This window comes from Hemicordylus capensis, chromosome 9 (assembly GCF_027244095.1).
Source record: "Hemicordylus capensis ecotype Gifberg chromosome 9, rHemCap1.1.pri, whole genome shotgun sequence".
In the NCBI taxonomy this organism is placed as follows: Eukaryota; Metazoa; Chordata; class Lepidosauria; order Squamata; family Cordylidae; genus Hemicordylus; species Hemicordylus capensis.
In genome coordinates, this window is record NC_069665.1 from 30,803,860 (window position 1) to 30,831,693 (window position 27,834).

At 52.8% G+C, this 27,834-nt stretch overlaps 2 protein-coding genes across 11 annotated transcripts in view; one reads left to right on the forward strand and one right to left on the reverse strand.

Annotated features, from left to right (window-relative positions):
• The window catches only part of CBFA2T3 (CBFA2/RUNX1 partner transcriptional co-repressor 3), a 93,228-nt gene extending 66,874 nt beyond the window's left edge, over positions 1 to 26,354 (reverse strand). For all 3 annotated transcript variants that reach the window (XM_053271123.1, XM_053271122.1, XM_053271121.1), the window contains exons 1-2: positions 26,226 to 26,354; positions 997 to 1,213 (exon numbers count right to left, since the gene is read on the reverse strand). The gene's annotated coding sequence lies outside the window, so the exon portion shown is untranslated. The remainder of the gene's footprint in view (positions 1 to 996; positions 1,214 to 26,225) is intronic.
• Positions 26,355 to 27,051: 697 nt separating this feature from the next.
• ACSF3 (acyl-CoA synthetase family member 3) overlaps positions 27,052 to 27,834 on the forward strand; it is a 113,340-nt gene continuing 112,557 nt past the window's right edge. For 2 of the 8 annotated variants that reach the window (XM_053271483.1, XM_053271484.1), the window contains exon 1: positions 27,052 to 27,144. The gene's annotated coding sequence lies outside the window, so the exon portion shown is untranslated. The remainder of the gene's footprint in view (positions 27,145 to 27,834) is intronic. The other 6 variants (XM_053271480.1, XM_053271481.1, XM_053271477.1 and 3 more) reach the window with 5 other exon arrangements.

The window sequence follows — 27,834 nt, forward strand, 5'->3', positions numbered from 1 at the left end:
GGACTGCATTCCCACAATCACAAGAATCTTTGTTAAAAAGTTAATCAGGGTTAAGGAGCCCAGTGGAGCAGTTCTGTGAATGCAGAATTTCCAGGCAATCCTGATCATAACGCAGGAAGTTTTTCACACCCAGCTTCTAGTTTGCATCTCCTCCGGAATGGCGGGTGTGCATTCACATATAGGCCAAATGTACACCCAAGTCTCTGTGAGCTATCGGGGAGCACTTCATGCACACTTTGGGTTTTTCATTGTGCGTTAGAGCGCAGCCCAATTTATACCTGGAGTTTTAAAAAACCCCAACTTTATGCGTTGGGTTTTTGGGGCAACTTCGAACTCACAGTAGAGCCTCACAGAAAACCTGTGGGAAAGTCTGCTGTCTGGGAAAGCTCCTGTAGTTAACCCACATTTAACCAGGGTAGCTAACCTTGGTTTTTTCTTTTTCTTCCCCAGGACCAGGGTTTGTCTCAGATGGAGCTGTCTGTCTGTCTGGACGTATGAAGCTGCCTCATACTGAGCCAGACCCTTGGACTTCCCAGCTCAGCACCGTCTCCTCTGACACACAGCAGCTCTCTGAGGTCTGCAGCAGGTTTCTTTCCCATCACCTGCCACCTGGTCCTGGGTAACAAGAGATGGCCGAGATTGCACCTGGACCTCCTGCGTGCAAAGCATACGCTCTGCCACTGAATCCTGGCCCTGCCATCATTGGGGGCCAACATCTTTGAACATGGGGAACTGCCTGATACTAGATCAGATCACGAGTCTTCCTAGGCCATCATTATGTACTCTGACTGGCCACTGGCCTCCAGGGCCCAGGAAAGCCTTTCCAATGTGCCCGAGATGCAAGACATATGTTCTTCCACAGGGCTAAGGCCTCCCCTGGCCGAGAGAGCACATGCAGCAGAATGCACAGTGCCAGCACACGGAGAATACAAATACGACTACGACAAATGTTTATATACCGCTTTTCAACAAAAGTCCCCCAAGTGGTTGACATACCTTGATAGCTTCTCCCGACAGTGCTAAAGCCACACTGGACTTCTGCATACGGGCAGAGGACGCTCAGGCTTTTGCTTCTGCTCGGCCAAGCAGCAGCCCTCTGACAGGCTGGTTGCCAGGATTTCCTGGTTCAACGGGGTGGAACTTGCTGCAGAAGGTCCTTTAACGATGGGGATTTAATTAGTTGGCATTGCGCTTCCAACAACACCCCCTGCTCCTGCGGAAAAAAAAAATCAAGATGAATTAATAGCAGCCAATCTGGCCTAGCCAGACAAGGCTCTGGGTGACACGTTACAGACTCCAAGACAGCTTTATCATCAACCCGTTTCTGGGCAAGGGACTCTATTGCCAGCAGAGGCAAAGGAAAGCGAGGTACTCAGGAAAGCAAAATCAAAAGGAGATGCTGACCTGGGAGTGACCACTAGCCCCAGAAAGCAAGTCCGAAGAATGGAATGTTCAGTACCCAGTGAGAACACAGAGGTAGAAATGTGCCTTATGGGGCCATCACCCAATAAAAGAAACCATAGTCCATTAAGAGGAGGAGAGCTGGTCCTGTGGTAGCCAGCCTGACTTGTCCCCTTAGCTAAGCAGGGTCTGCCCTGGTTGCATATGAATGGGAGACTAGATGTGTGAGCACTGCAAGAGATTCCCCTCAGGGGATGGAGCCACTCTGGGAAGAGCAGAAGGTTCCAAGTTCCCTCCCTGGCAGCATCTCCAAGCTAGGGCAGAGAGAGACCCCTGCCTGCAGCCTTGGAGAAGCTGCTGCCAGTCTGTGAAGAAAATGCTGAGCTAGATGGACCAAGGGTCTGACTCAGTATATGGCGGCTTCCTATGTTCCAAATAGTCAGAGTTTTAGTCAATTAAATTTGCATACAATTGCATATGGGGAGAATGTACTGCAAACCCCGGATACTTTCATTGTTTTTAGAAATTGCACAAGATTCACAGCAGGTGTGATCACAGAAGAGACATTTCTTCCTGTGTGGGAGAGAAGGGGGAACCCCTCAGATGGGGCTTGCCCTACTTGCATTCAAAATTATTCGTTAAAAACAGCTCAGTGAATTGGGGGCACCTTTTGAGTCTATACAAAGTTTAAATTCATTAATTTAACTAAAGAAATAGCTGCTGCCAGTCAGTGAAGACAATACTAAGCTAGCTGGACCAAGGCTTTGACTCAGTACAAGGCCACTTCTTGTGTTGCTAAGTCCCAGCCTATCAAATGGGCGCTGTACCTGTGGGTAATGACATAGTACTAAGGTCTGACGGAAGCGGCTGCTGGGTTCCCAATATTCTGAGTTCCCGACATTTCCCTCAAGATGAAGCCACGCGGGTGTCCAGGGTTGCTTCCAAGAGTCAGCTGGAAAAGGACGCCAGTTCCTGGAGACGCCACGCCAACCCTGGAGGGCGGGCAGCGCTACAAAGCACAGCACTGTTGGCTCTGCACATGCTCTTGAAATGCACACTGACCTCTGGCCAGAGGCTCACACAGAAGCTCCGGGCGTTGTCCACCACGGCTGCTCGTTTTTGTGAATGGAACGGAACCGCGCTGGGAGGCAAGCCAGCTGTGTGGCCTGGCCTTGGCATCCTGCACCCATCCCAAGTTCCCAGGCTAAAAACAGGGCTTTGTTATCAATGGCCGAGGGGCCGCCCTCCCTGCTGGAGCACACTTCCCTTTCCCTGGCTCCACCCGCCTCCCTGTGCTGCTGGTGCTCCTGGAGATAACAGGCTTTCTGTGCTGCAGCCAGGCAGAAGGGCGGGCCAGGCTGGAACCTTGCTCTGCCAAAGGCCACGAGGGAGCTGGGAAGTTTACCAAGCAACGGCTCGGCCAATAAAGCAAACATCGCGCTTGCCAGTGTCCAAACAGCATCTCGCTCCCCCCATGTGTGCACTCTGGCAGTGGTCACCACAAATTTCTGGAAGTGAGTGGACATCAGAACAGCCCTGCTGGGTCAGGCCCAAGGAGGCCCATCTCGTCCAGCATCCCGTTTCACACAGTGGCCCACCAGATGCTGCTGGAAGCCACAGGTGCAGGAGTCAAGGGTATGCCCTCTTTCCTGCTGTTACTCCCCTGGGCTGTTCTTCTGTTCTAACCGTCCTGCAAGGCAGGTCAAGCTGAGAAATAGTGGCTGGCCCAAGCTGTGAACTTCATGGCCGAGTGCAAATGTGAACTCAGGAGCCCCCTTCCAGGTCCAGCATGCCACCTTCCGTGCCATAATGCTGATGAAAATCAGGGGGCCCCAGAGTCAAGGAGCGGGCAGAGGGTGCCTCGGGCTCACTTCCCCCGGCTGCAGGTGTTTCCTCGAAGTGTGTCTCGGCAGCTCCCTTTTGCTTTGCTTTCCGTCTCCCTCCTCCAGCTTGTTTGCCCACCGAGGAGTGGAGGTGTGACGCCCAGCGGCGGAGCCTCCCACCCAGCCAGCTCCAGCCCCTACCTGCCAGCCGGACCCCCCCCCACCGCCCGCCTGCCCGCCTTGGGACAACAGGGCGCCTCTCCCGCCTGCTTGGCCAGGATCCGCTCCCCGAGCCATGCCGCGAGCTGTGTTTGCTGTCGCCAGCTCCCTTTCGGCTGACACCTGCCTGTCATGGGGCAGGCCGTTCCTTGGCCCCAGAGGACTGTTTGACATTTGGGATGAGTCAACAGCTTGGCCCCGTGTGTGTCAACAGAACAGGTGGCTCTGCTACTCTGGGGAAAGAGGCGGCGGGATCTGAATTGCTCTCGGCCGGTTGCTTCTGCTCTTCCTGGCCAGTTTCTTCTGGTCTCCCTTGTGGCTATTAGTCTTGACAGTTAAATGGAACCTCCATGTTCAGGGACAGTCTGCCTCTGAACACTGGTTGCCAGGGAGCAGCAACAGGGCTGGGTTGTTGCTATCATGGCTTGCTCAAGACCCAAAGGGACTCGTCATCCATAGCTGGTCTGCAGCCCCCTCTGTCTGCAACCTCCACTGAGTCTCTTCAGCGGGCCTGCCAAGCTGCTGGCATTGCCTGGATGCTGCAGAAGAATTTGCAACAGAGTTTGGTTTTGACACCCTTCTGAAACCTGCCCTGCAAACCCAGAAAAGGTGCGGAAATGGGCTACCAAAATCATGAACGGGGAGTGGAAGCCCCTTCGGTATGAGTAAAAGTTTAAAGTAGAGGTTTTCAACCTTAGGTTGGCAGATGTTGCTGGACTACAACTCCCATCACCCCCAGCTACAATTAACCAAGGCTGGGGATGATGGGAGTTGTAGTCCAGCAGCCGCCAGGGACCCAAGGCTGAGAATCCCCTGAGCTAAAGTGTTCCAGGCTTTTTAGGTTTAGAAGAAGAAAAATACACCCAAAGAGGGCATGAAGAAGATAATGATAAGAGAGAGATCAATATAGTACAATTTAGGGTCACCCAATGAAACTGATGGACAGATAAGAGGAAGCCCTTCTTCATGCAAAACGTAATTCATTCCAGATGCAGATCTGGCCACCGGCTTAAATGGCTTTGAAGGGAGATTAGATTAGACATATTTGAGGGGAGGGGAGGGGAGGGGAAGGGGAGGGGGCTGTCTACCTGTGGCTATTAGTCTTGACAGTTACATGGAAACCCCATGTTCAGGGACAGTCTACCTCGGAGCACTGGTGGCTGGGGAACCGCAAGAGGGCTGGGTTGTTGCTATCATCTCCTGCTCCTTGGCTTCCCACAGGCATCTGGTTGGCCGGTGTGGGAAGAATCGGGAGGCTGGGCGAGGCGGACCCTCCGTTTCCTCCTGCAGGGCTGTGCTTGGGCTCTCAGCAGGTCTGGGGTGGCAGGGTCTGCCCTGACTCTCCCTGGGAGGAGACCAACGAAGGGCGGCCCTTTCGTGGGGCCAGGTGAGGCAGGCGGCTCAGGCGGCAGCAAGGTGCTGCCTGCCCTGGCCATTGGAGCAGCTCTTGGGGACCGGTGTCTGCAAGGAGAGGCTGCTGGCCGGAAGCAGGAGGAGAGAGGAGGCTGTGGCTGGCCACCCCCCTGCTCCCCATGCCCCTTTGGGACTTTCAGGGGTCCATTTCGAAAAGAGGCTGCCCCCCTCCGGGGTCCTGGGACGAGACAGCACCTTAGCGCTGCCTCTGGGGCGACCCACAAAGGCCTGTGCACGCTGTGTGACCCATTCGCTGGCTCTCCGCAGGCCAGGCGCAGCTTTCCCTGTTGGACTTCCCCTTTCCCACCCATCTCTTCCGGAAGCAGACAGGGAAGCAAGCCTGGCGCTGGCAGCCCTGCCGCTCAGCCCGGGTTCCCAGGCTGCTCCGGCTCAGGGGTGTGTGGGCTGCGCATGTGAGCAGGGAGGGGGTCACGGCCCGGGGGGGGGGCGGAGAGGGGAAGGCAGAGCAGCTGCGCGCCAGCGATAGTGCGCGAGGCAGGGGAGGGGAAGCAGCTGCACCCTTCTCCTTCCCCCGACAGGAACCATCTGTGTCAGCGGCCCGGCTCTGGGCGCCCCAGCCGCAGCAGCGGCTATTCCGGCCTGATTTCCTAATCACTTCCCCTCTGTCCTTCTCGAATGCGGACGTCACGCCAGGGCCCCGATAGATAGGGGCAGCCTCCCAGGGACTGTGGGTCCCTCCCTCCCTCGCTGGGGCTCTTGCAGGAGGAGGGTCAGAGCGACCCGGCATCAGTGTCTATGCAGTGGCCGGGCATTGCAGTAGGGCAGAGCAAGTGACAAGAGGGGGGGCGTCCCTTGGGTGCCTTCCTAGAAAATGGCATGGCATTCCAGGGGGCTCAGTCTTGGTGAAACAAGTGTGCCTCTGGACATAGGTAGAATGTACACCCACCCGCCCAGTGGATTGACCCATAGGTTCCAACTAGTCTTCTTTGCCAAGGAGAGGCCCTTTTCCCTGGTCTCTGACTGTGCCTGAGCATAAGTTACATAGAAAGCTGCTGCTTATTGAGTCAGACCCTTGGTCCGTCCAGCTCAGTATCGCCTACACTGACTGGCAGCAGCTCTCCCAGGTTTCAGGCAGGCAAATGTTTTTATGGCTCTGCCTGACCTGGAGATGCTGCTGCTGCTGCCAGGGACTGAACCTGAGACCTTCTGCGTGCAAAGCAGGGGCTCAGCCTCTGCGCTCTGGCCCCATCCCCTCAATTCCATCAGCCCGGAAGGTTTAGGAGAGCAGAGGGTGTGGTGGGAAGGAAGCGGCTTGCTTGAGAGAGAAGTGAAAGGCCGGAGGAAATCCATGTTAAAAATATAGCAACGCTCACTTCCCTGGGCCCTCTGTTGAGACACATGGCTGGGATGGCGGGGGGTGGGGGAGGAGGGGAAGGGGAGCAAGGTGCAAGACATGCTTCCACGTCCCTTCCACATTCTGCAATGGGTTGCAAAGCTGGCTGGGTAGTGCGTCCCCCCCGCAAGCAACTCACAGCAAGAGAGTGCATCCAGCAAAGTGGCATGTAATCTGAAAGGTGCACAGGGGAGTGGGGGTGGGGTGGCACTCTTGCTGGGATACTCTTCTGTAGTTGCTTGCAGTTCCACCCACACCCCTGAGTTCTGGGGCAGTTGGGGCATTCCTGCCATGGAGCACAGGGAGGCCTGGTCCACACCAGCCCTGGAATCCAAATTTCAAGTTAGGAACATAGGAAGCTGCTTTCTACTGAGTCAGACCCTTGGTCTATTTAGCTCAGTATTGTCTTCACAGACTGGCAGCAGCTTCTCCAAGGTTGCAGGCAGGAGTCTCTCTCAGCCCTATCTTGGAGATGCTGCCAGGGAGGGAACTTGGTACCTAGATGCCAAGTACCTAGTCTCCATCCCCGAAGGGGAATATCTTACAACACTCACACTTCTAGTCTCCCATTCATATGCAACCAGAGCAGACCCTGCTTAGCTAAGGGGATAAGTCATGCTTGTGTCCACAAGACCAGCTCGCCAGTTGGTAACCAGCGTTCGTGTGATTGTGTGAACCCATGTTGGTTTGTGTCCCAAGGTTAAACTGAGATTCCCACTGTGGTGTGGGTTCACACAATTGCCTTTAAAATGGGATGCCACCCCCCCCCCCCAAAAAGCATCTTGGTGAATGGAGAAATAGGGACATGTTGGCAGGCATACAATGGTGTGAACCAGGCCAGTGGTGTATAGGCCGACCCTCACTGTCTCTTTGGGAACAAACTCAAAAACAACAACAACAAATATTTATATACCGCTTTTCCAGAAACGTTTCCAAAGTGGTTTACATAGGGAAATAATAAATAAATAAGATAGCTCCTCCCTGTCTCCAAAAGGCTCACAATCTAAAGAGAAACTCAAAGGCTCCATCAGGCTGGGTGCTAAGCCATGATTTCTTGCAGAGTCAAAGCGGCATGAGCTGGACTTAAGGGTTTGATAGCCAGGCTAAGAATCACGGTTTGCAGCCCCTGATGGAGCCCTGTGCCTTGCCCTGCATTTCTGCTGCAATGCCTCCCCCCCACACCCCACACCCTATGGCTATGGGGCTTCCTTGTGGGGCACTCCTGTCACCTTGCTGCCATCTAGCCTTGCCACAAGGGACTTCTCAGTTCGTCTCCGCCCGAGGCAGCTGGGGCTCTTTGCTGCCGGTCTGTGTCAGCACCTGCAGTAGCTTGCTTCGCCTTGCCCAACATGAGTTTCCTAGTTGGTATATCCTGCACCTGCTTGCCTGCACCCCCCCCCCACCTGTTTTGCATGCATTAGTGGCTCAGCTGCAAAAGAAATTTGGCACACTGTCTCTGTTGAGCTTGACTCTCAAGGTGGTCCATGCAAGATGCCCAGACAGCTATTTTGGGGTGGGGTTCCCCCTCCGTTCACTCTAGTTTTGTTATGAACAAGAGGGGAACCTGTTTTGTTGCTCCCAGCAGAATGGAAAAAACCCCCGTCAGTTCAGAGAAGATGCACCGTCTCTCACATCCTCTTCCACAATCCTGACCCAAAGAGTGAACAGAGACTGGGACGCCCCCGTGAAACAGCTGATGGGCATTTCTCCTCACTGATTCCCAAGCAGAGTAGATCCAAGCCTTTGCCTCTGGCACTTTTTGTTGATCTAGACCAGACTGCCCCACTCATTTCTCTCTGGAAGCCCCTCTCTTCTGGAATTCTTTGATCAGGTCGGTTGGATGGTTCTCTCCATTTAAGGACCCAACAAAGAGTTCCGCTCATCTTCATGTTAGTGTTTGAACTTTCTGGGGTGATGCCTGGAATTGATTTAGAGCTGAATAGCCATGGGGAGATTCTGCACGGCTTCTCTTGAAAACGTAGCCCTGTCATTGCACTGGAAGGTACTGTTCAGATAGTCCCCATTCCCCAAACACTTCCCAGACATCCAGCCCTCCTTGCTGTGAATGTGAACGCCTGACGTTGCCTTCCCTTGAGTCAGACCATTGGTCCAGCTAGAACAAGTCTTCTCAGCCATGGACTACAACTCCCAGCATCCCCATTGTGGCTGTGGACGATGGGAAGTATATATGTATGCATGAAGGCCTTGGAAAGGATATTTAGATGCCATGATTTGTTTATATCTACAAAGATTAGAATCGTTCGGACAATGGTTTTCCCTGTGACACCCTATGATAGAAAAAGTATTGATGCTTTTGAACGTTGGTGCTGGAGAAGACTTTTGAGGATACCATGGACAGCCAGGAAAACAAACCAATGGATCCTGGAACAAATCCAGAATTTTCACTCGGGGCACAAATGACCAGGTTCAAACTATCAAACTTTGGATACATTATGCGAAAACCTGGCTCCCTGGAGAAATTCATAATGTTGGGGAAAGTTGAAGGAAAGAGAAGAAGAGGACGACCAGCAGCAAGTTGGATGGACTCAATTACGACTGCAATTAATGCACCACTGAGAGACCTTCAAGGTCAAGTTGAAGCCAGATAATCTTGGAGAGAATCTATCTATGTGGTCGCTAAGAGTTGACACCGACTTGACAGCACTTAATCAATCAATCAATCAATATCCCAATCGCTCTCCAAGGAACCCAGAGCAATGCACATGGTTATGTGTCTCCTTACAACAACCTTGTAAGGCAGAGAAGCCACTGACCCAGGGTCATCCAGTGAGTTTCATGACTGAATGGGGATTTGGACTTGGATCTCCCTGGTCCTAATCCAACACTCTAAACACAACACCATGCTGGCTCCAACATCTGGGGACTCAAGGTTGGGAACCTCTAATCTAGATGAATGTAGCAACTCTCCAAGGTTTCAGGCAGAGAGAGGTCCTTCTCAGGCTTGCTATGTGTGGATCTCCCAGCCTGGGATAGAAGCTGGGACCTTCTCCATGCAAATCCACTGAGTCATGGCCTTTGGCACACAGCTCTCTGAAGCCAATTGCAAGGCCCACATAAAAGGCATCCTTTGCAAACAGCTGTGGAGGACACTTCCTAGTGAAACATGTTGATGTTTGACAACATTTCACTCCCCCCCCCCACTCTGATCCTAACTTTGGTCATTCTAAACCAGCACAAGGGCTCTCCAGAGTCTCACACAAAGGTCTTTCCCAACTGTGCTACTTTGAGATCCCTTTAAAAATTGTGTACTGATGCTGTACTTTCACCTTCATCTTAAGCTGGGACTTGACAATTCTGACCCACCCCTATCCCTCCACATGTCTGTGAACATGCAAAAACCACGACTGTGTCAGAGGATTGACACAGCATGGTCTGAATGCCTGAAAACACAGAGAATCAAGGAGCAGGACTAATATGACAATGCATGCACATGTTCTGAAACCATGAGGGCATTCAAGGTGAAAGATCAGAACTGGAAGATAGAAATATTTTAGAACCGAACCTGTTGAGATAAATAACTTGAAGTAAAGGTAAAGGTAAAGTGTGCCATCAAGTCAGTGTCGACCACAGAGCCCTGTGGTTGTCTTTGGTAGAATACAGGAGGGGTTGACCATTGGCATCTCCCACACAGTATGAGATGATGCCTTTCAGCACCTTCCTATATCGCTGCTGCCCGATATAGGTGTTTCCCATCGTCTGGGAAACATACCTGCGGGGATTCGAACCGGCAACCTTATGCTCGCTAGTCAAGTCATTTCCCCGCTGTGCTGAAAACTTGAAGTGCACTAGTATTTTTGAATTCATGAAATTTACAGAGATGGAAGAGGATATAAACCAAATAAAACAATATAGATGTTAGGGCTGTTACTGGTGTCCGCCAGTTTATTCATTTAGAGCTTGCTTTTCTGCTTAGATTTGCTCTCAGGGCAGCTTACAGTGTGGGTATAATATAGATGTTCCTTTCCTGAGTTTTTCTCCAAGATATTCTTGTATGGTTCCAGCAGCAACACTTTGGAGGATAGAGCCCTGGAAATGGATGTTGTTTTAATAGAAGTTGCTTTGCTTGCCAGCAGACAAGCAGCACATCAGTGGAGGCAAACAGGAGGCATTCCTGCAAGGCAGAGAATGATCTGTTACCTCACCTGAGAATCCCAGAGCGAGAGACACCTGCATCTTATGATGAGATGCTGTCAGCTCACAGATCTCTCCTCTCCTCTGATCCAAATTGCACATTGCTGTTTTGTCACACTCACATTTTAAGCACATAAGAACAGCCCTGCTGGGTCAGGCCCAAGAAGGCCTCTCTAGTCCAGCATCCTGTTTCCCACAGTGGCCCACCAGATGCCTCTGGACTGGGGAGCCCACAGGCAAGAGTTATGTGTATGCCCTCTCTCCTGCTGTTGCTCTCCTGCAACTGGTATTCAGAGGAATTTTGCCTCTGAGGCTGGAGGTGGTCTATAGCCACCAGGCTAGTAGCCACTGAAGCCACTTTACATGAGGCCTTCTTCTTAGCATGGGGCAGGTTCACCTCCTCCAAGTTCTGAGGGCTAAAACTTGAGAGGTCTTCACATCTCTCCCAAGCCTTAGCTCCTATTGAGGAAACATCACCCAGCAGCCGACTAGAACCAAGGGTCATCCCATGAAACTGAAGGCCAGGAAATTTAGGACCAACAAAAGGAACTACTTTTCCACACAGTACATAATTTATCTATGGAATCCTCTGCCACAGGATGTGGTCAAGGCCACTAGCTTGGATGGCTTTAAAAGGGGCATAGGCAAATTCATGGCAGATAGGTATATTAATGGCTACTAGCCTGGTGGCTATAGACTACCTCCAGCCTCTGAATACCAGCTGCAGGGGAGTGACAGCAGGAGGGAGGGCATGCCCTCACCTCTTGCCTGTGGGCTTCTGGTGAAACAGGACGGCACAGTGGCCACCAGAGGCATCTGGCGGGCCACTGTGTGAAACAGGATGCTGGACTAGATGGGCCTCCTTGTGCTTGATCCGGCAGGGCTTTCTAATGTTCTTATTACCCAAGCATGCTGGACTATTCAGCAGCAATCTGCCTGGCAAAGCAACTGTGGGCCAACAGCCATAACAATATGAATGTCTTCTGTTTTTGCAAGATAATGCTGACAACTACAGACTGTTTCTGAGCCCAGATAACAAAGCTTTCCCTTTTGCTTACTACCCTGTTGATAGTTCCTGTTTTCAACTTTTCTAATTCCTATTTTCCCAACCGACAAAAACTGTGAAGGTGACTTAAAAGTTGCAACAGCTTACAGCTCCATCTTGGAGTATGTCTGAAATAAAGTTAAGGTTGCTGGTACTTTGAATCCCTGCTTGTATTATATCGGGCAGCAGAGATATAGGAAGATGCAGAAAGGCATCATCTCATACTGTGTGGGAGGAGGCAATGGTCAACCCCTCCTGTATTCTATCAAAAGAAAACCACAGGGCTCCTGGAAAACCAGGAGTCGAAATCAACTTGACGGCACACTTTGCCTTACCATTATTGATTGTATCTAGTCACTTTCTTGTATTCTTGTATTGTAAACGATCTTGTGCAGTCCCAAGGATGAGTAGTCAGCCCCTCTACATTCCCTGGGATTTACTGCTACTACTACTACTACTACTACTACTAGTACTACTACTACTACTACTACTATGGCAACTAAAATTTATATACCGCTCTGTAACCAAAATTCTCAAAGAGGTTTACACAGAAAAATAAAAAATACATAAATAAGATGCCCCCCTGCCCCCAAAGGGCTCACAATCTAAAAATAAGCATAAGGCAGACACCAGCAACAGCCACGGGAGGGATGCTGTGCTTGGGCTGGATAAGGCCAGTTGCTCTCCCCCTGCTACACATAAGAGAATCACCACTTTAAAAGGTGTTTCTTTGCTCAGTTAGCTCTCTGTAACAGGAGTTCCCAATCTTTGGTCCCCAAATTAACTTGGCCTGCCTGAGGGGTTCCCAACTTGTGGTCCTCCAGATGTTGCTGAAGGTACAAATCACTGTCCAGGGAGGGAAACTGTGGGTCCATTTTCCTGCAAAACTGCAGTTGCCCGCATTCAGACATACTGAAAATGAAACTGGGGGACCCTTCACCTCCAGTTTCGTGTTATGTGCGAATGCGGCCCATGAGTGGTGCAGTTGATTTCCCTGTATTACTGCTCCCTGCTGCACTACAGCACCACTCCTAGGATGGCCAGAACTGGTACTGCAGCTCTTCTGCCCAGATGACCTGTAGAAAATAGAGGGACCTGACTGGCCCCACTTAGCAATTCCTCCAGGCTTGCTTCCTCGGCCTGAGCGATGTGCTTTGACAGAGCAGCAGCCTAAACTGGTCCCTGACTGCCTTCCCCTCCTCTGCCTCTGGTCTTCACCTACCTGATCTGGCTCTTGGCCACATCTTCTGCCTCTGGCCCTTTTGATCCTCGTCTACCTGATCCAGTACTCGACTCCAGCCCATCTCAACCATGTCTTCTGCCTACGGGGTCGGGCCATAGCTCAGTGGTAGAGTATCTCCTTTGTATGCAGAAGGTCCCAGGTTCGATCCCCGGCACCATCTCCAGCAGGTAGCGCTGGGAAAGACCCCCGTCTGAAACCTTGGAGAGCTGCTGCCAGCCAGTGTCAGAGTAGACATTCCTGAGCTAGATGGACTAATGGTGACTCAATAAGGCAGCTTCCGATATGGCTCTGGCCCCTTTGGCCCGCATTAGCTGGCTCTGCAATCGGGCTCTCCTGAGCTGCAGCCAGACCCGACACCATCCTTTTGTGACTGCCTGATGTGTTTTCACAGTTCCTAGTTTATAAACTAATCTAACTGGAGTAAGAGAATTATCCTCAGAGCAAGCTTGGTGTTTCAGATTTTCCACACCCCAGTGGTTGGTGTCAAATATGGATGACGCTTTGAAGGTTGCCATACAGATATCCTTGGTTTCCCCCAAGAATTCCGTTCTCAGGAGTCACCCAGTTCCTCTGATTGGTTCCCAATGAAAAATCAGAAACTGTCCTCAGCAGAGCAGAGGAATAAATACATGCGCACATTCAGCATTGGCAAGCGTCCCTGACGCAGCTCTGTTATACTAGTGATAGCCTTCTGGTTTGCCCAGATAAAACTGCCGAGTAGCTTTTGCCCTCCTTCAATCTTGGCTGCGATCCTGGCAAAGAAATTGCTTGCAATCTCTGCAGCACCAAATCCCTGCTTCTCATATGAAGCTCTCTTATATTGAGTCAGACCATTGGTCTGTCCAGCCTAAACACAGATTGCCTGGGACTCTTTTAAGTAGAAGTGCTTGGGGACTGGGGCTGGGAACATCTGCATACAACCATCACTGCATTCTGCTTAGCCACATGGCCCTCTACCCAAGAGCAGACGGGTTGGTCCTGTCATGTTTCTGTAATGAGGGTTAGGAACATGGGGGCATAGGAAGCGGCCTTCTACTGAGTCAGACCATCGGTCCCTCTAGCTCAGGATTGACTACACAGACTGGCAGCGGCTTCTCCAAGGCTGCAGGCAGGAGTCTCTTTCAGCCCCATCTTGGAGATGCTGCCAGTGAGGGAACTGGGGACCTTCTGCATGCAAGCTTGCAGGTGCTTGTCCAAGTGTGGCCCCATCCCCTGAGGGGAATCTCTTCCAGTGCTCACACATCTCCCATTCAAATGCAAACCAGGGCACACCCTGCTTAGCCAAGGAGCCCGTTCATGCTCCTTACCACAAGACCAGCTCAAGGGGCATTCCAAGCAGCAGCTTCCTCATCCTTTAGCGGTGCCGTTTCACGCTAACCTCCTGGACATTCTGGCAGAAGCCTCTGCAAGAGCTGCGTGGATTTCGCCCAGCAGTCTTGTGTTTGGACTCTACCATCCATACAGTAACCTCCTGGTCGGCCTGGTGAACCTGTTTCACAGGCAGCCTCCTAGTCCTGCATGGAACCCTTGGTTGCTTTAGTTCAGGACTGTCTGCACGGACGGGAAGAAGCGACTCTCCTGGGCATGAGAGGGACATTTCTAAGCTGCCTGGGACCTGCAGGGATGCAGATGGGGCTCTGCCATGGTACAATGGCTCTTCTCCTCGGGTGACCATCAAGAGGCAGAGGGGAATCTCTCCTGGGGAACTTGCAGGTGCCAGCTTCGGCACTGAGGCCCCCCAATCCCCCTCTCACAAGTACCCTTAAGAACAGCTGTCCCATCTCCATCTCCATCTCCATCTGGAAAAGGGGCTCCGTCTCAGCGGCTGCAACAGACACAGCATCACACACACACACACACACACACACTCCGTGAGTGGCTGCTTCGCATTCTCGGGCCGTGCTGCCCAAGGCCACGGCAGTGACCCACGAGCCCTCTCAGGCGATGCCATCGACACAGCAGGGACATTCCATGTCAGGGGGAAGAGATGCACCCCAGCGGGGTGAGGAGGGGGAATTGAAGGGTAGGCCCCAGTGGGGCAAGAAAGGGCAGCAGCAGTGGAGAGCAGGGTTCCTTGGAACAGGGATTCCCAGATGTTGTTGACTACAGCTCCCATAGTCCTCAGCTGCAATGGCCTTTGGCTGAGGATTATGGGAGTCGTAGTCAACAACATCTGGGGAACCCTGGCGGTGTCTGTGGTGGGAGGGCCCCTGCTCTCCCCTCTGCTCCGACGCCTGAGCTGACCATCTCACCCTGCCACATAGAAGGGCTGCCCTTGCTCCGTGGGGATGGCGGACCCGGGCATGATGCCATGGCTGATCTCTGGGCCATCACAGTGTGAGTCCCGTGGGGATCTGAGTTCTTCAAAGTCACTCTTGAAGTCAAGAATTATCTGGGAGGCTGGAGGTGAAGAGCAAGGGGAAAAACAGACAGAAAAGGGACACAGCATGCCCAAATAAATTATTCTTAAAAAAAAAAAAAAGGCAATCAAAAGGAGGTATGGAGTGGGAGATAAGCGAGAAGACAGAAGGGGTAAGTGTAAGAGAGGAAAAGAGAAATGAGATTAGGAGAGAGGGAAGGAAATAAAAGCAGGAGGAAGAGAGCAAGCGAGTTGGGGGGGGGAGAGGGGTGCCACCCCCGCCCGGTGCCTATCGCCCCTCTCCATCGCATTAGCCCAAGAACCTCGAGTAGTTTTTCACCCAGATTGGCGTGATCAGGTAGTGCATGTCCCTCGCAGCTGCTGCTAGGCTGGTGAATAAGCACCTGCTTATCTCTGCCCAACGGCTGTGAGCAGCTCCAGATTGTGTTGGGGATGAGGTGTTGGCTGCGCACGGCAATTTCCATATCAGCACCCTGCAGCCGCTGGAGCCGAATAAACACAACAGCCACGTGGGCAAAAGGTTAATTATCAATTTTCAGAGAGGGAGAAGTGAGGGGAAGGAAGGAAGGAGCAGACCAAAACGGGGAGGGCGGCTACATTCCGGCGTGAAATCCCTGTCCTCGGGGGCGGGCAGCCGGCCACAGGTGGCGTGCCATTGGCAACGGGGCGGTTCAGACGGGCGCCCCAGAAGGCTGGTGGGTGGCCAGCCACTCTCTGGCCAGGGCTGATCTGAAAGCCTGCCCACTCCAGCTCCGCTTGGCGAGTGGTTTACCACCGTGTAACAACCTTGGGGTGGGAGCTGGGCAATACGAGCTTGCCTTGTCCTGTTTGCTAAGCAGAGTCCATCTGGGTTTGCATCTGAAATGAGTGACTACTACATGTGAGCACTGAACGTTATGGGGCTGTAGCTCAAGCGTAGAGCATCTGCTTGGGGGAGGCAGAAGGCCTAATCCCTGGCAGCAACTCCAAGAGAGGGCTGAGAGAGACTCCTGCTTGCAACCTTGGAGAAGCCGCTGCCAGTCAGTGTAGACAATACTGAGCTAGAGGGACCAAGGGTCTGACTCCGTATACAGCAGCTTCTTCATGTTGTGGTGTGGCTTAAGCTATGCATTCAGTGCCTGTGGAAGTGCCATAGCCAGTGAAGGTTGATCGCTGCCTGCTCGCCATGATGGCTGTGTGGAGCCTCTGTTTTCAGAGGCAGTCTACCTGTGAATGACCGGCGCTGTGAATGAACAAGAGCAGATGCTTTCGCCCCTGTTTTGGGGCTTCCTGGAGGCTTCCAATTGGTCGTTGAGAGAAGCAGGATGCTGAAGCGGAGAGACCCACTTTGGTTTGATCATTTCTTCCATTCCAGCTTAAGCAGCAAGATTTGCACTGCACGGTAACATAATCCTTGTGCCCAGGGCCTGCATAGAGTCAAACGGTGCCACTGTACTGGAGCCGGATTATCCTGCATCATATTCTTCCTTCTCTTGGGCATATGGATCTCCATGGGAGGTGCCCCAGATCTGTGCAAACACAGCCACAGCCAGCCCTGATCCCAGGCCTGCCCAGACAGAGGGTGCAGCCGGGAAGTCCAGCCTGTGTGTGGCTGTCGGCTGTCACCCACATGGCAGACGCTTCGGCTAAAGAGCCAAAGGAGCAGCCGAGGAAGCAGCTCCACAGACAGATGTTTCTGAAGGGCTCCCAGAGGCCACCCTAACCCTCTGCAGCTGCAGATAGGATGCTGCGCCTAGGATGCTGCAGATAGGATGCTTGTTTTGATCTGCTGAGGCAGCTCTTAGCCAAAGGATACCTCGGGGCTGTCCTTTCTAGTCAGGGCCCAAACCGTTTAGGGCCCTTGGAAGGGCCTGTTAGAAAGTGGTGCAGACCAGGACGGGGGAGCTGGTCTCCTGGTAAAGTGGTAAAGTTGTGCCATTGAGTCAGTGTTGAATCCTGGCGCCCACAGAGCCCTGTGGTTGTCTTGGGTAGAAGTCAGGAGGGGTTGACCATGGCCATCTCCCGTGCAGTATGAGAGAATGATGCCTTTCAGCACCTTCCTATATCGCTGCTGCCCGATAGAGGTGTTTCCCATCGTCTGTTTCTAAAAGGCTCCCAGAGGACTCCCACTCCCACCCATAAGCTTGAATTGGTGTGAGTGGGAATTCCAGCAGACAAAGGCCGAGCGGGAGAGGAAAGCAAGGATTCCTGCATCTCTCTCCTCCCCTTCTGCCACCCAGAATGCTCATTTCCCAGTGCAGACTCTTATCACCCAACCTCCGCTGGATTTGCGTCCTGTCAGGCCGGGGGTCAGAGATCGAGAGGATAGAGGATGGAGAAAGAACAAGCTGGCCCGACTTCTGAAGCCCTCAGACCTCCTGAAAGCAAGATCTGTACCTTGGCTTGTGAGACTTGCGTTATCTCTGACTGTGGCTGCTTGGCCTGTCTCTAATCCTATTGCTCCGCGAGCCTCCAGCACCCTCCCGCCTTCTCATTCCCCCTCCTCTCTGGGCCAGCGATGCAGGAGTGAGAGACTATTCGGGCTGTGAACCCAGCCTGCTTTCTTGCCACCAGGAGAGCTGAGTTGCTGATAGCAGGGCAGAGGTCCTGGGCACGAGAGCTACTGAGCTCTTCAACCCTCTCACTTGTCTGCAGGCGAGGGGGGAAGCCTGTCTCCTCCTCACCCACGACAGCTTCCTCTGCTGCTCGTACTTATTCCTAGGGTTGGTGGTGTGCTGTTTCCCAAACCACTGCATCTCTCCAAGAAGTTTCTCTGAAGTTCCAGAAACAGCCCATTGGCAAAAAGGACAATGCATTAAAAATAGGACAGTGGAGGAGAAGTAAGAAAATGAAAAGCCAGCTTAAAATGGAGCAAACCATGGAAATAAACCATGGAAATAAAGGAAAGACGCAGGGACAGTTTTTAGTCATGTGCAGAGATGTGGGGAAGCCAAGCGTAGCCATTTGTTTGGAGATGGGCCTGTGGATGAAGACGTGCCCTGAGATAGTTGTTGTATGTCAAACTACATGGGATATGTGCTAAATGCATCATCGTGCTTCTACTGGGCGGGGCGGGGCGGGGTGGGTGGGGAATAGCAGCCACATTTGATTAGGATCAGGGCCCCAGAGTGCAGAAAGGGGTCATGTGGTCCTTTCCCTTCGTGCTGCGGTCCTACTGGAAACCCTCATCCCAAAGCTGCTCCGTGCATCATCAGTAGGGAAGACCCCGTGGGTGCCAAGTTGCCCACTTTCAGTTCTTGACTTCTTTGTCTTCCTTGCAGCCAGACTGGCTGACTCCTTTCGTGCTGCTTTCTTCAGCCAAGTTCTCCGCGAATTCCATCTTCTCCCCTCAGGGCAAAATGGTTCTTCAGTATTTTGTTAACCACCTTAATAATTTTGTTGTTAAGTGGTATACAAATGTATTAATTAAATAAGATAACTTTGAGTTCTAAAATGGGTTTATAGGAGCAAGATGGCCCCTTGTCCCCAAAGGGCCCTCCACCTAAACGTAAGACAAGTTAGACACCAGCAACAACCACGCCTGGAAAGAACATAAGAAAGAAAGAACAGCCTTGCTGGATCAGGCTTAAGGCTATCTAGTCCAGCTCCCTGAGAAGCCACACAGCCGCCGGGAGATGAAGGCAGCCCTCTCTCCTGCGGTGGCTCCCTTGCAACTGGTCTCCAGAGGCGTCCTGACCACTCTCCCCTCTAACAGGGATTCCCAGATGCTGTTCACTACAGCTCCCAGCCTCCCCAGCTGCAGTGGCCTTTGGCTGGGGATTCTGGGAGTTGTAGTCAACAACATCTGGGAATCCCTATTCGAGGGGACACTGCTCCTGACCTTGGAGGCAGCCTCTAGCCATCCAGACTAGTGGCCATGGATCAACCAGTACTCCATGCAATGGTCTAAGCCCCGCTTAAGGCCGTCCAAGCTGGTGACCATCGCCACATCCTGTGGCAGAGAATTCCATAAGTTAAATAAGAAGAGACTGCGCTGGTGCTAGACAGGAACAGTTGCTCTCTCCCTGCTAAAAATAAGAGAACCGACTTTGGGAAGTGCCTCTTGGCCCAGTTACCCCACAGTTAATGCATGTTCAGTGGTGAGATAGATGCATATGGAGGGAGCTTTGGGGTCATGGCCTGTGGCTGAGGGTTGGGACTCCTCCTGATGTAGCAACAGGAACCACCGTCAGCTGACTGGGCCGATGTCCGTTCTTGTGGCAGGATCTCCGAAGAGGAGGAAACCATCTGGCTCCTGAGCAAGCTGCTTCCCCTGACAGTCAGATTATTGGGCAAGGCTGAAACTGAGCACAGCCGCCCCGCCGTGCCACAGCCCCCACTGCCCAGCAGATGCCGAGAAATGGCTTGCGTGTGGCACCAAGTGCCTCCTCTGCTCAGAGAACTGGAGGGCAGCCCCTGCTAAGACACCTACGGGGGGTGGGGGGCTCCAGTGACCCTGCTGAGAGCTGGAGCTGGAAGGGGCCCTGCCCTCTCTCCTCTGCAACTGGTGCCTCTGAGGCTGGAGGGGGCCGGTAGCCCTCAGACTAGTAACCCTCACCAGACTTGTCTCTTGGCATTTCTGCTTGTGGGTCATTTCAGCCGATCATGGCAAGCTAGCTTTGCTGTGTTGGGTTTGGGGTTTTTATTTTATTTTATTTCTTTTATTGCACTGCCCAGCCTTTCTGCTGGGCCTTCACGGCCCATCTGTCTCTCTTCAAGCCATCCTTTGCTCCCACCCAAGCTGGCCGGCTGGTCCTCTGCTCCACCTTGCAAGTTCTGCCTCGCAGCTGGTTCCCCAGAAGCCCAGGCGGCAGGGCTGCTCCCTCCCTCCCAGCAGGCACAACCCCTGGCCTTCTCTTCCAGCAAGTAGCTAAAAATAATCCGAAACCCAAGTTGCGTGTGAAAAACCCTGGAGCCGCCGCGCAGGGCTGCCTCCCCCTTTCCCATCCGCCCGCCCACCGTGGGCTCCCCTCCCCACAGTTTCCCAGGCCTGTGGGAGGCCGTGGCCTGACCCTCCACATCCTGCCTGCCTCTTCCACACCTGCGCTCTGCAATCAGTTCACATCAGCTTTTAAATCTAACCGAATCCAAAAATATTAAAACCGGGGCCCATCTGTTGTCCAACTGATGAGAGCAGATGCGTTGAGGATTTCAGAGCCTGGCTGGCAGGCTTTCAAAACTGTCAGAACTTGCACCTGCTGCACCACAGTTCCCCCTTTCGATTTAATCCCCTCGTCCTCCCCCCACACCGCCCCCGCTTTTGCAAAGAAAAGGGGGGGGAATCCTCACCCTACCCCCCCACCCCCCATTCTCCCCTGGATAGCTGTAGGAGAGATGTGTGCCGTAAACAGACCCGGTAATTCCCCCTTGGAAGCTGTTGACAGCCCTTTGTATAAACATGAATATTAAAATAATGTCTGGGGCGGTGGGGGTTGTTGGGGGGGCGCGGAGGAGAAGCTGTGCCTGGCAATCCAGTCCCCAAACTCCGCCCTTAAGACAGCCAGCTGTTGGGAACGGAGACTGGGCTTGTCGTGCCAGAGCGCTCCTCCTCCTCCTCGGCTGAGCTGGGGAGGGTCTGGGGGTTGCTGGGCCCTGTCCGTGGGGGGCTTTCCCCATCTTTCTTCCAAAGAGAGGGAAGGGCGGAAGGAAGGCCCTGCTGGATGGACCAGAACCAAGACCTGTCTAGTCCAGGATCCGGCTTCTCACGGAGTCCCACCAGATGTTTCCGGGAGGCCTAGAAACGGCCCCGGGAGGCAAGTGGCCTTCTCCTGCTGTTCCTCCCCTGCAAGTGGAATCCAGTGGCAGCCTGGCTCTGGACCAGAGGAAGCAGATCGCCAGCAGCTGGGGGGCACTGATGGACTCAACTTCCAGGGGTTTTTCTCAGCCCCTTTTAGAGCCATTCAGGCTAGTGGCCATCACATCCTTTGGCCTATTCTGAATCTGCTGTCCAGTCGGTTTCGTGGGATGACCATGAGTTATTGGGTCTGGAGTTACTGGGGGGCCGGTGGGGGTGAAAACACCTCTCATTCCACTTTCTCCACACTAGGCATAATTATATAAACCTCAATCATGTTCCCACATAGCCACTTTTTTTCCCTACACTAAAAAGTCCCAGAGGCTGCAGGAGACATTCTTATTATTACTTATTTACGACATTTATATCCCGCTCTTCTCCAAGGAGAACACAATTATATTGATCCTCACAACAACCCTGTGAAGTAGGTTAGGCTGAGGGAGAAGTGGCTGGCCCTCAGTGAGTTTCCTGGCTGAAGGCGAATTTGAACTCGGGTTTCCGTGGCTCCTAGTCGAGCACTCTGACCACTACGCCACACGGGCTGCCTTGAGAAAGAGCTTGTGAACACCTGAGAGGACCAGTCTGGAGGGGAGAGAAGAGCCAGGGCCCCATACAGGAAGAGCAGGTGGAAAGGGGACAAAGAAGGGACTCAAGGATGCCCCATCCTGAGGGGTCTGCGGAGGAGAGAGGCCCGGGGATCTCGCAGAAGTGGGCCAGCAGCACTTTTCAAGGGGGGGGGCTCTGCGTTGGGGCCATTCCTCGTGCTGCACCAGCCATGAAGGAGGCAGGCTTGTGCCCAGCATTGCTGCGCTGGAGTCTGGGTGGCCCAAAGGCCCTGAATGGTTCGCTTCAGGCCACGCAGCATTCAGTAGCGCTCGTCTCCTTGGACTTTGGAGCCGAAGTCCAGGGCCTCTGCACCCCCGGGGCCCCCCCAAATCCTATGCAGTCTGCCCTGGGTGGGGAGGTCGCTGCTGGCCCACACTCTGCTGGGTAGCTGAGTGTGATTTGTGACCTGCACCGGGTGCTTGAGAGACAGTGGGGTGGGGATAGGGGGAAGAAATATTTGGGATGGAAATCTGTTAGGTTGCATGCTGAAATGTTTCTGTGAATGCACATTTGCACCAATCTCCCTGTTTCCTATCCTTACATTCTTGTGAGTTCAGTTGCTGTTTGTGCCCTCAAGCACCCAGGTGCTGAAAATACTGTGTGTGTTGTGCTGTGTGTAACTTGCAGCGGGGTGTGTGTGTGGTGGGGGGGGGGGGTGGGCTTTAGGTCCCGGCTCCAAAATCACCTCAGTGCCCCTCTGGGCAGCATGGCTTTCTGTCGTCAGCAGCGCGCTTGCATGGCTGCCTGTGGCTTCACACGGACAGAGTCCCATCGAGGAGACGTCTGTGGCGGCCTTGGGGCAAATCCCCTGGCTCAGATGGTGACCCCGTAACGATCCCGCAAGCCACGAAGTGAATAAAGGCCCATCATCCCCTTTTAAGCGCAGCCCTCGGGGGGGGGATTAGGAGCAGCCCAGCGGTGCCGGGGTGTGGGGGTCTCTGCTCCGGCAGCCAGGCCCGCTGGGGCTGTGCCAACAGGTCAACCAGGAGGGCTGTGCTTCATGCGCCGGTCTGGTGGTGGCCACGCCAGCTGAGGTGGCCCCGTGCACCCAGACGTGATTAGGATTAGCTGCTTTGGGGACGGGTTGTGCGGCGGAGAGAGATGATAATAGGCCCCGTGGGGGTGGAGGGAAGGAATTAGATGTTTCATTGTCTTTCCAAAGGAGCTGCCATCTGTAGATTTGCTCTCTCTGTGTGCCCAGAAAATCCACCCAGGCCAAGCTGACGCTTTGCCCTCCTCTGGAAACGGGCTTCCGAGGAACATAGGGCGCTGCCTTAAACTGAGTCAGACCCTTGGTCCGTCTAGGTCAGTATTGTCTGCACTGACTGGCAGCAGCTCTCCAAGGTTCCAGGCAGGAGTCCTTCCCTGTCCTACCTGGAGATGTTGCCAGGGAGGGCAATTCGGCATGCAAAGGAGATGCTCTTCCATGGAGCTACTGCTCTGCCCTGGAAAGCTGCCGGGTACCAGGGACAGAGGAAGCTGCCTCCTCTCAAGTCAGACCCTGGGTCCATCTAGCTTGGAATTGTCTACACCGACTGGCAGCAGCTCTCCAAGCTTCCAGGCAGGGAGTCTTTCCCAGCTGCTAGGCCTTCTGTGTGCCACTCAGCAATGGCCACATCCCATTTCAATTGCCACTCTGTGTAGGTGGTGACCATTTGGGCAGCGAGGGTGGCCATCTCTCGCTTCTGTCTTCCGGCACCCCTTGGCTGTAAGGGAACTTGCAGCTCCCGGCCATCTGAAGGGGGGGCGCGGGGGGGGGGGCAGAGACCTTCTACTCCTCCCAGACATTTCCATGGATCAGTCCTGCAGCGGCACCTACAAAACATGATGACTGTGTGTGCCGTTACCTAAGAAAACCTCCATTTCTCAGCGCTTGGTTATGAATTAGCGCAGTGTGTTTTGCATGGAAAGTGGGAAGATCTTCCTGGGCAGTAGCCAGCCCTGGAGGAGGTCCGTGTGCGCGGAATGTGTCTGTCGAAGCCCGACTGCTGGATTCAGGCGCTGTGCAGGTGCTGGCTATTTAACTGTCACCTGATCCAGATGTCTCCACTTGCTAGTAGGGACCGACCGCCTCTGTTTCCAGGTCCTAGCAGTTTGTCCGTATTTTGGTGCCTTTAGATGCTCCCTCAGCAGCATCTTATTTCTGTGAGTTACTAGACTGTCAGCAGCACCCTTCCCAGAGCTCTAGAGCAGACATTTCCAACCCCAAGTCTCCGGACGCTGTTGGACTACAACTCCCATCATCCCCAGGCACAACAGCCAGATGCCATCATGGCTAGGGACGATGGGAGTTGTAGTCCAACAATATCCAGAGACCCAAGGTTGGGACGCCCTGCTCTAGAGCTTTGGTGTTGATGCATCTGGTCTTTCGTGCACCCCCCATGCAAATGCATGCACCATGCAGCGGCACACAGCCTGATCGCTTCACACAGGACAGAGGCTGAGAGATGGTTTTAACTGCTGGGGGCAACAGATTGGAGCTCTGGATTCTGTGGGGCCTGAGCTCCGTGATGGAGCACAGGATCCAACCCCTGGCACCTCCAGTTAAAAAAGCACCAGGCAGCAGGTGATAAAGAAGAGCCTCAGCTGGGAGTGCGGCTGCTAGTCAGAGCAGGTCACGTTAGGTGAGGCAGAACAATGTCTGACTCAGTAGGAGGCAGCCTCGTGTGCTCAGTCTCTTGGAAGCATTGCAGAGCAAACGGGCATAGGAGGAGAAGCACACCCAGCAGGGCCTCTCATAGGAAGCTGCCTCTTAGTACCAAGTCCGACCCCTGGTCCATCGCGCTCAGTACATAGGAATATATATGAAGCTGCCATATACTGAGTCAGACCTTTGGTCCACCTAGCTCAGTATTGTCTTCACAGACTGGCAGTGGCTTCTCCAAGGTTGCAGGCAGGAATCTCTCTCTCAGCCCTAGCTTGGAGATGCTGCCAGGGAGGGGACTTGGGACCTAGATGCTCTTCCCTGAGCAGCTCCATCCCTTAAAGAGAATATCTCACAATGCTCACACTTCTAGTCTCCCATTCAAATGCAACCAGGGCAGACCCTGCTTAGCTAAGGGGACAAGTCTTGCTTGCTACCACAGGAACAGCTCTCCTCTCCCTGGCCTCTCCCAGTACGGTCTACACTGGCTGGCAGCGGTTCTCCAGGGTTCCAGGCAGGAGTCTCTCCCAGCCCTACCTGGAGATGCTACCAGGAACCGAACCTGGGACCTTCTTCATGCAAAGCAGATGCTCTTCCACTGAGCTACGGCCCCATCCCCTAAGGGGAATGTCTTACACAGAGGCGCAACTAGGGTAAATAGCGCCTAGGGCAAGCACTGAAATTGCGCCCCTGTCCAAACAGGAATGATGGGACTTGTAGTCAACAATACCTGGAAATCCCTGTTAAAAGGAACACTGTACCATCTAGACATGGTTGTTGATCAAAACCTGAAAACATGAGCCATCTCCATAAAAGACTTAGAACAACAGTCAGGAGTTATGCGAGGATTCCACGTGTCATTTTCTCTGTCTCATCTCATGCTTTTTAAAAAACATGACTTTGTCCTAGAGGATCACCTGCCCAAAGAGCCACGAGCAAAATAGGGGAAGAAGAAGGTGGTGGTGGTGGGTCTATAAACCAGTGAATGATTCCTGCCAGCCTTTCTCTTGTAATGACTGTTGGCTTAGGACGGGGTATACATGCATTCACCACACCAGTGCTTACTTTGACACCAAGAGGGAGGAGGATACATTAGTTTGCCACACTAGACAGAGGCATTTGCAACAGGAGCAGACAGCCAAGTTCTGCCAGGGCCAAAACCAGCCCCTGCCAGACTAAGAAATCATTGTCATTTGCCCCTTCCCGTCACAAGCAGTGTGCTGTTCTTTTATTATTGACTCTGACTCAGGGTCAATTCACAAGAGACACATTTTCTACATGGAATTTTCTTCTGTGCAGAAACCCATGTGTAGTGACCGCCAGGGGCATAGCAAGGTTGGAATGAGCCAAGATGAGAGTTTAAAATCGGCCCCCAGCCCCTCAGAGTCCAGGGCCTCCACACATCCCAGGCCCCCAAGGATTTAAGTCTGATATTTCAAAATAAGTCTGCTGCCTGGCAATACATTTCACTGAATACACACACTTCACAATATAGAGTGATATACATTGAGTACTATATATTTGCGCTACTTTTAATGCCTACAACACACTAGCAACGCTAATTATTAAAATGGCCCCCTCGCTGCAGATCAGCAAAGGAGACTTTCAGCCATGCAGGGTGAGCCTGTGTCTGTTTTCTCAGAATTCTGAACAAATTCAGTCAAGTTTGATTCCAGGAGATTTTTCACAGGAGGCTTTTAAAGCCCTTTAACACACCTCTCCTCCTCTGGAATGGAGGTGCTGCATTCACAGGTGGGCCAGATTTACCCTCAAGTCCCTGCGAGTGATTGGAGAGCAGTTCACACACAAGAAAAATGAAATCGAATAAAAGCACCACACCTGCTTCACAGTTCTCACTCAGACCTTCTGGGTTGCAAAACAACTTGAACACAAGTGCATTTATACATGAATGAAAGAATGAATGAATGAACAAATAAATAAATATAATATGATTTGTTCCAGAGGTTTTTGTAACTTTCTGCCATGAAACAAGCCACTTATAGGCCTTTTTAGATAGCTTTTGTTTTTAAAGCCAGCAAATTTTCCCATCTGTTTTAAATTAAATATTCAGAGACTTCTCAGTCTCACCCCACCCCACCCCCCATATCAAAGCCCCATGGAAAGCAGATCCCTATATACAGGGGTAACCACAAATCAGAATTCACAGCCTACCTTGCAAAAGCTGTGCTGGGTGGTCTGGTCTGCTGCAGGGAGCTCGGCCAGCCTCCTTCCTGGCTTTGTTTGGGGCCTACTCGAGTTCAGGCTTCAGGGAGGCCTACTCGGAGGAGGCCTCTCTGGAAGCCCCGCCCACCCACCTGCCAATCAGCTGAGAGGCGGGGAGAGAAGAGCTCTGCAGTTTGCAGGCTGCTGGCTGAGGGGCCCTGGGGCTGGACAGGGGGGCAGTGGGGTGGGGGTGGCAGGCACGGGGGTGGCACCCCCACCTCAGTGGCACCTAGGGCACGTGTCCCGCCTGCCCCCCCCCCGTTCCGCCTATGGTCTTACACCAGAGGGTGCTCACAGGTAGTCACCCATCCCAATGCAAACTAGGGAAGAGCCTGTTTAGCAAAGGGAACCATGCATGCTCTCTACCAAAAGACCGCCCCCTGAAGTGGCGCAGCAGGGAAGCGCTTGACTAACAAGCAGAAGGTTGCCGGTTTGAATCCCCGCTGGTCTGTTTCCCAGGCTATGGGAAACACCTACATCGGGCAGCAGCGATGTAGGAAGAAGCTGAAAGGCATCATAATCTCATACTGTGTGGGAGGAGGCAATGGCAAACATGGGTGTAACTGGGGAGGGCAGCCAGGGCACATGCCCTAGGTGCAGCTGAGGGGGGTGCCACGCCAGTGCCTGCCAGCCCCAAGGCCCCTCAGCCACCTGCCCTCCAGCTTGGATGCCAGCTGCCTGCAAACTGAGACTCTCCCCACCTCTCAGCTGATTGGTGGGTGGGTGGGGCTTCCAGAGGGGCCTCCCTCAAGCCTGAACTGGAGAGGGGGCCTGCAGCCCCCCCCCCCAAGCAAGCCAGGAAGGAGGCAGCAGCCAGAGTTCCCGGCATAGACCCAGCACCCAGGCCAGCCAGCACAGCCCTTGCAAGGTAGGCTGTGAATTCCTTTTTGCGGTTAAGCCTCCACCCACATATATAGGGACCTGCTTGCCATAGGCCTTTGATATGCGGAGCGGGGGCTGAGAAGTCTCTGAATATTTAATTTAAAACAGATGGGAAAATTTGCTGGCTTTAAAAACAAAAGCTATCTAAAAAGGCCTGTAAGTGGCTTGTTTCATGGCAGAAAATTACAAACACTGCTGGAACAAACAATATTGTATTTATTTGTTTATTCTTTCATTCATGTATAAATGCACTTGTGTTTAAGTTGTTTTGCAACCCAGAAGGTCTGAGTGAGAACTGTGAAGCAGGTGTGGTGCTTTTATTTTATTTCATTTTTCTTGTGTGTGAACTGCTCTCCAATCACTTGCAGGGACTTTAGGGTAAATCTGGCACACCTGTGAATGCAGCACCTCCATTCCAGAGGAGGAGAACTGTGTTAAAGGGCTTTAAAAGCCTGGTGTGGAAAACCTCCTGGAATCAAACTTGACTGACTTTGTTCAGAATTCTGAGAAAACAGACACAGGCTCACCCTGCATGGTTGAAAGTCTCCTTTGCTAATCTGCAGCGAGGGGGCCATTTTAATAATTAGCGTTGCTAGTGTGTTGTAGGCATTAAAAGGAGCACAAATATATAGTACTCAATGTATATCACTCTATATTGTGAAGTGTGTGTATTCAG